Here is a 7,293-nt window from a genome sequence, read left to right as displayed (position 1 = left end):
ATCTGAAACTATTGTTCCAAAGAAGCAGGTCGGCCAGCCACAGATATTACAGCAAAGCCACAGATGCACCTGGAGACAAACTGTCCAAAGGAAAAGCTTTTATTGTCCACCAGCAAGGAGCACTTAGGGGCTACACATGTGAGCTAAGTTACTAGAATGGCTGGCCTATGAGTTACATCAGAGGCATGTGTCCCATATCTAGTAGCTGAAGGTCTATAATTCAGCTCAGGTGTGTGCCATTGTTGCCCCCTTGACCTGGAAACATGTCATCCCAGTTGGGGGGAGGCAGGGTAGAAAGGGTCAAACACAAAAAAGCACATGTGTCATCACAGCCCGCCAAACCTCTTCTGAAACAAGAAGCTGTCACCTGTCTGTGTAATACTGAATACTGAAGATACACATACTCTGGTTGCATCTTAAAATCTGACTCGTTAAACTAACAAAACAAAAACAAATTAAACAACTCCCACCCTCCAAAACAAACAAACAAACAAACAAATCAGAAACAAAAGAACAAAAACAAAATAAAAGGACAGAGGAGAGGCAAGGTCAAGCCTTGTAGCTGAAATGGTGGAGCAGGAGGCTGGATCCTGGCTTTGTTTGGTGGTAGTTGCTTTTGATGAGGATGATAATGACGATACTTCATTGTCACTTAGGTACATAGACCTCAGTACATAAATAGGAGGAGCCAGTCACTCACCCACTACCCTCTTTAAGGTACTCTGATTTTATTCTGCCTCTAAGAGGATATTCAGCACCCAGAACACCCTATTCCACTCTGTTTTACTTTTCCATGAAGAAGAGAGGGAGGGTCATAAAAAGATAACTAAAAGTAGACAGTAAATGAAAATGTTGAGGGGCATTCTTGTGTGTCTACATCCCATGGGTCCTAGCTCTACTGTCTACAAAGGACAGCAAACGAAGGGATAGTGAATAAGAACGACCTTTCCATGTGCATATGAGATATCAGTCCAGGCCCCTTAAGAAGCCAGACCATGCTGTAGGTCCCTCTCACCATAGAAAGCCCACAATGCTCCTATATTGGCTCTAGCTGGTAAGTGGAGCCCAGGCCTCCAAGACTACAAGCCCATACTGTCATTCGCAAGCTTCACTGGAGAGCTGAAATAAAACTCGCAACCTCTACTGGCTAGTTTGATGTCATATTGACACAAGCTAGAGCCATTTGGAACAAACGGACCCTCAACTGAAAAATGTCTCCACTAATTGGCCTGTGGGAAAGCTTGTGGGGCATTTTTTTGACTGATGATTGATGTGAGTGGTATCACCCATGGATTGCTGGCCCTAGGTGCTAAGAAAGGGAGCCCAACAAGGCATCAGTAGCCAGTAAGCAACACTCCTCTGTTTCATGGCCTGTTTCAGTTCCTGTCTCCAGGTTCCTGTCTCGAGTCCCTGCCCTGACTTCCCTCAGTGATAGAATGTGACCTGACAGAATTTTTTTGTTGTTGTTGTTGGTGGTGGTTTTTTGAGACAGGGCTTCTCTGTATAGCCCTGGCTGTCCTGGAACTCAGTTTGTAGACCAGGCTGGCCTCGAACTCAGAAATCCGCCTGCCTCTGCCTTCCGAGTGCTGGAATTAAAGGCGTGCGCCACCATGCCCCGCAGACCTGACAGAATTATACATTGGGATAACCCCTTTTCCTCCCCAAGTTGATTTTAGTCCAAGAGTTTAATCACAGCAAAAGAAACTCTAAGACTCAACCCAACGGTCCTTCTCTATCTCTAGTAACACAAAGTCTAGATAGATATACAGAAACAAAATCACAATGACAACCGAAACAAAATAAAACAAAACAACAAAAAGCACAAGCTCCCAGACATTGTGTAAGTTTTTATACTTACACATTCAGTGAATGTAAGCTATGCCCCACTGGTCTTACATAGTGCACACAAGAACTTGTGAATGCATGAAAGGTCAGCAATTCCACCCTCTCAGGACCCTGGTCAGAGTGGCTCAGTAATTTGTGCAACACAGGTGGAGGCAATGTGGGGTAAATGGAGGAGTGTGTGTGTGTTATATATGTGTATGCATGTATGTTTGTGAATTGTGTTTAAGTGTGTGCATGTGTACATGCACACATATCTTGTGTGTGTATGTATGTATGTGTGTGTGTATGCATGCATACACATGTATACGTGTGTATGTGAATATGCAGTGTGTGTGTGCATACACATGCATGTAAGGATTCTCTCTCCCATGCAGAAATTCCTGCAGACCAGAGGTTAACATTGGGATCTTTCATCACTTCCCTACTTTATTTTTTTGAGACAGGACTTCTTTTGGAACCCGAAGCTCACTCTTTTGGCTAGACTGACTGGCTAGGGAGCCCCTGGGATCGGCCTGTCTCCAACCTCTAGTGTTGGGATTACAGCTTGTCCTGCTGTGCCTGGAGGAGTGTGCATGAGTTCTGGGAATCTGAACTCACATCTTCATGTTTCAACAGCAACCACTCTCCCCACTGAGACATCCCTGTGCACCCCACCAGAGGAGGAGTTTAGCTTTATGCTCTATGTGGCTTGGTTTGAATTTATTTTAGAGCAAGTATGTGTGCTTGTATAAATGAGTCAGCTAATTTAAATCAACCACATAAATGTAAAATCTAAAGACGTTAAATGGTCTTATATAAGCTTCCATATAACTAGGACTCTGAACAGTTTTCTAAAATTCTCCTTTATACCTGTCCCTACTCTGAGTGACCTGTCGATAATTCTACACTTAAATGGCATGCACACACACACACACACATACACACACACACACACACACACACAACCTTTTGAGACAGAGTCACACCATGTAACCTTAACTGGCCTGGAGTTCACCATGTAGACCATGCTGGTCTTGAACTCACAGTGATTGGACTGCACCTCCCTCCTGAGTGCTAAGATCAAAGATGTGCTGTATTGCACCAGGCCCTGTATGACCTTTCTCAGCTAAGGTGAAACAAGAGCTCTCTGTCTCGCACTCCTACAGAACACTTCTACGACAGTGATCTAACAGAGGCAGGCCCATTCCAATGTAAAAAATCACATTGGCACATTAATAAACCCAGCTAGGACCACTTTAATTCAGGGCAAAATACCCCATTCCAAGAGCCACCGTGACATGCTCCCTTCCATTTGGGACTCCAGGGTTTCAATAATGAATCTGAGGGCCAGTGAGACAGTTCAGGAAGAAAAGTGCTTGCCTTGCAAACAGATGGGCAGAATCACTAGAACCTAAGTCAAAAAATAAAAATCAGTTTCCAGCAATCGTGCGTGTCTGCAATCTCTTCCTAAGGAATAAGTTTGAATGGTTTCCAGAGGCAGTATGTCATTCCTCTCTAAAAATGTAGCCACTAAGGGACTGGATGGCAGGAGGAGGGGTTGGGAGGGAAAGGAAGGGTATACAACAGAGTAACGGGAGTGAATATAACCACAATACATTGTATATATGTATGTATGTGATAGCATGAGCTTGTAATCCTATTACAGAAGCAGATCAGGGTCTCCCAGGCTCACTGGCCAGCTGGCCTAGCCTGCTTGACAAGGTCCAGGCCTGTGAGAAACTTTGTCCCAGAGAAATTAAAAAGATGGACAGCATCCTAGGCTTAGCCCTTAAGGTTATTCTCTGCCATCCACACTTGAATGCACACCTGCAAGTGCATGTGTACTCGTGCTCACATAAGACATGGACACCCCCAAGTGAAGACTGAATGTCAAGGTGAGCAAGATGATTACATAGAAATTGTGACAGGAACAAGAGAGAGAATGCATAGGACAAAAACAATCCCCAATATGGCGGATGGGCATGGGAAGCTGTGTTATTACATGGGCCTTAGATTACATACCTAAAGTGGTAAGGTGTTATGGTCGGTGCTTTATTTGTGCAATAATTTTGAAAGGTGGATTTTAATGAGTGATTTTAATGAGAAAGCAAAATGAATTCTTTGTAGATGTGAGGTAAAGAAGAGAGCTGCACGCATGTGCAAGCGTGCTTGCACACACTAGTCTTGCCTTATGGCATCCGTCTCTTCAGAGGAGGATCATTTTCCTCCCAGGTGAGTGCTAAATTAACTGTTTTTCTTTGAAGATTCTTGCTGGCTAAAAATGGCCTTCCACAAGCAGCCTTTCCTTAGTCGAAACCTTGTGTCCATCCTCCTCTGGCCAAGCGCAAAATGGAGACCTCTAATAGCAGTAACTATTTCCCTGGCTCCTTGCATGTGGTCGCTAAGGCTGAACTCTCATATCTTCATGCCTCCTCGCATAGGGAAGAATGCCTGGCCCCCTAAACCTCAAGGACTGAGGGACCGTTGAGTATATCGAGTTCTGAGTTACTGCCTCATTCTGATTTCCTGTAAGTGGCCCTGAAAAGATCCACCATGCAAAGGGAACCTCTGAGCATACCCTGCTGGTTGAAACTGCCCACTGCAAGTGTGGAATCCTGTATCTGGGGCCTTTAAAAGTCTGCTTTAGGTTAATGCAGTAAGACCCCATTTATCTGACCTCAAAGTGATACACATATGTAAGCAACCAAAACTGAAGATCCAAGCTGTCCTTTTCAGTAAAAAGGACTTGGGGAGGAAATGAAGGAATGTTGGGTCTACAGAGGGAAGAGAAGACAGAACCTTTTAAGAAGACTCCCAGAAAAAGTAAGGACAACCTAGAATGACCTCAAAAAGACATTTCCCCAGATTTCAAGCACCCTGGCTGTCCTTGGAATTGCATTTGTCCTTCAAAAAAATGTACATAGTTTAAGAAACAAATAGTTCAAGAAGAGGAGAGCATGCTCATACACAACATCTGGCCTATACACAACATCTGGAAAGTGTGACTCACAAGCAAGTCATGGAAGAGAATAGAGAGAGGGAGCTATGCTGGGCTCTGTTTCTGCTCCTGCTGTCTGAGCCATTGCAGCATAGACAAGAGCTGTCTCCAGGCAGGGTTTTGTGGGTTGTAGACATCCATGAGTGAGAACAGTGGTTGAGGCAGTATTCTTTATCCCCAAGTAGCCACAGGTCAGGACTGGAGCACCTTTAGCCATACAGAGAACTGTGTAACCTGCCCCTGCCCACTCATTACTCTCCTGTAGTAGCTTATTGATTTTTATTTCATACACTATATTTAACAAAGGAAGAGAGAATATTTACTGAACACACAGTAGCCGACACTTCAACATTTACTGTGTGCATTGTCACCTGGGATTGTTCAGAACAAACTTTCAGCTTCAGGGGTCCCAAGCATAGCCTGAGCTTCTCTACAGGTAGTTGGCTATGAGGTAGGATTATACCTCTACTCCTCATGCTACATTCTGAGTGGTAAGAGTCTAGACTATGATGAAAAGATGTTACAAAACACAGTGGGAAAGCAAGGGCCCATGGGTTTGAAAAACTGAAGAGTGGGTGATCATATGTCAAATAGCCTCTGATGACATAGCTGGAAAGTAGCCTTGTTCTGGTCAGGGCCCCTGGGGTTAGGCAGGGCTAGGAGTCCAGAGACAGGTTGGATGCTGGGTACTGAGTGTTAGTGAGAACAGTATTCTGTTATCTAACATTGCCTAGTGACCCAGACTTGTTCTTAGGGTCTAAGATAGTTCATAGGGCATAGGAAGGAAGCTCTGCTTTCCTAGGTTGGTGGTGGGTACATCTTTTGTCCTCCCACAAGATCTGTATCTGTATATATATATATGGCTAAGAAGGAAGGACAAAAGGCTGTCTATAGCACTTCTACACAAAGAAGAATCTAGAAAAAAACTCTTCTATTCTGTGGAGGCTGTTGCTCATGCATTCTCGACAAAGGGAAGACCTTGAATGTCTAAGTTGGAGTTTTGTTTGCTCTTGGCCAGAGAGAAAAGGGAAGCCCTACTTTCACTGTGTGCATGCAACACCTCAAGAGTGTGATCATCTGTGGATTGGGATTTAGTAGATCTAGGTGGCTGGGACCTATAATCTGCATTTTTAAAGATTATTTATTTTATGTGTGTGATTGTTTCACCTGTACAAATGTATGTACAACACACATGTGCCTGATATGTGGGAAGGTCAGAAGAGGTTGTTGTTAGGTCACCTGGAACTGGAGTTAAGGATAGTTTTGGATCATGAGGTGGGTGCTAGGAATTTAACCCCTGTCCTCTGCAAGAGCAACAAGTGTTGTTAACCACTGGGCCATCTATCCAACCCTAGGACCTGCAATTATAAAGCACTCCCAGGTGCTGTTGGCACTGCCGGGCTGGTCACTGGACTAAATGGAGTAGCAGAGTACCAGAAGGCTAAGGAAGGCTCAAGCCACCTCGTTCAGCCCTTAATCCGTGTTAATGGAATATTGACACTCTCTGGTCAAGCACAGACCATGTAGCAGACAGACATGAAGATCATATTCAGGGAAATGGGGAGACTGGGTGGAGCTCTGCAGTTAGGAAGTAGGAAGGGCTAGAGTTACAATACATTTGCCTGTTCTCATATTTCTGAGGAACTCAAGATGGATCTTGACAATTACAGGGGCTGTAGACAATTTAAAGACAAACCTAGAAAGCAGTAGAAATGATAGCAAGAGAACATGGGGGCCCAGCATAGGATTATATAACAATACAGAAAATATATCCTCAAAAAAACCCATGGCTCAGTGTCCCACTAGAATGTCAATCCACATTTGGCATACACTGTGTGATCCAGAAGACAAGAGTGGATAGAATGTGCTTTAGAAAGATATGGATCACACACTTATCTCTCTGTAAAGACTGCATGCTTTGAAGAGATGCTATATTTCATTCATTCAGCTATACTCAATAAACATTTGTTGAGCTCTTTCACATATAAGGAATGGCAGTATCAACAGCAGCCACTTAAGTGAAAATAATCTCTCCATGATGCTGGATGAATGAGATGTTTAAGTCAGAATACAGGGTCCTTAGTAGTGAAATAGAGCCACGAGTTCAGCCTGCTCACCCTTTTTCCATTATGAGGTGCAAATGACATTGCAGATTTGGGTCACTTTAATAACAAATAGCTCAGTAAATCAAGGATAAAATCTATCTTAAGAGGCCCTCACCCAAATGCATGACAGGAAGACTTGTGGCAATCTGTCTTTTTAGCATCTGCTCCCTGATGGCAGCACAGATGTCATATGATCCCCCAGCCAGTGTCTTGGAAACTGTAGAGGCAGAGCAATAATTTAGATTCTGGATTTTCATAACACATTGTACAGAAAAATCAAAGTTATGTTTATTTCCCCCTAAGTTTATAATGAAGCCAAGCTGGGTCTAAGTTGGAGTGTTCTTTTTGCAAGGATGATTTGACTAA

General features: G+C 43.7%; 1 protein-coding gene across 2 annotated transcripts in view; it reads right to left on the bottom strand.

Annotated features, from left to right (window-relative positions):
• Slc24a3 (solute carrier family 24 (sodium/potassium/calcium exchanger), member 3) overlaps window positions 1-7,293 on the bottom strand; it is a 474,392-nt gene that overhangs the window by 368,150 nt on the left and 98,949 nt on the right. The window lies entirely within an intron of this gene.

The sequence above is a fragment of the Mus musculus genome, chromosome 2 (genome assembly GCF_000001635.26).
Source record: "Mus musculus strain C57BL/6J chromosome 2, GRCm38.p6 C57BL/6J".
Taxonomy (NCBI): Eukaryota; Metazoa; Chordata; class Mammalia; order Rodentia; family Muridae; genus Mus; species Mus musculus.
This window is presented reverse-complemented; position numbering and strand designations above follow the sequence as displayed.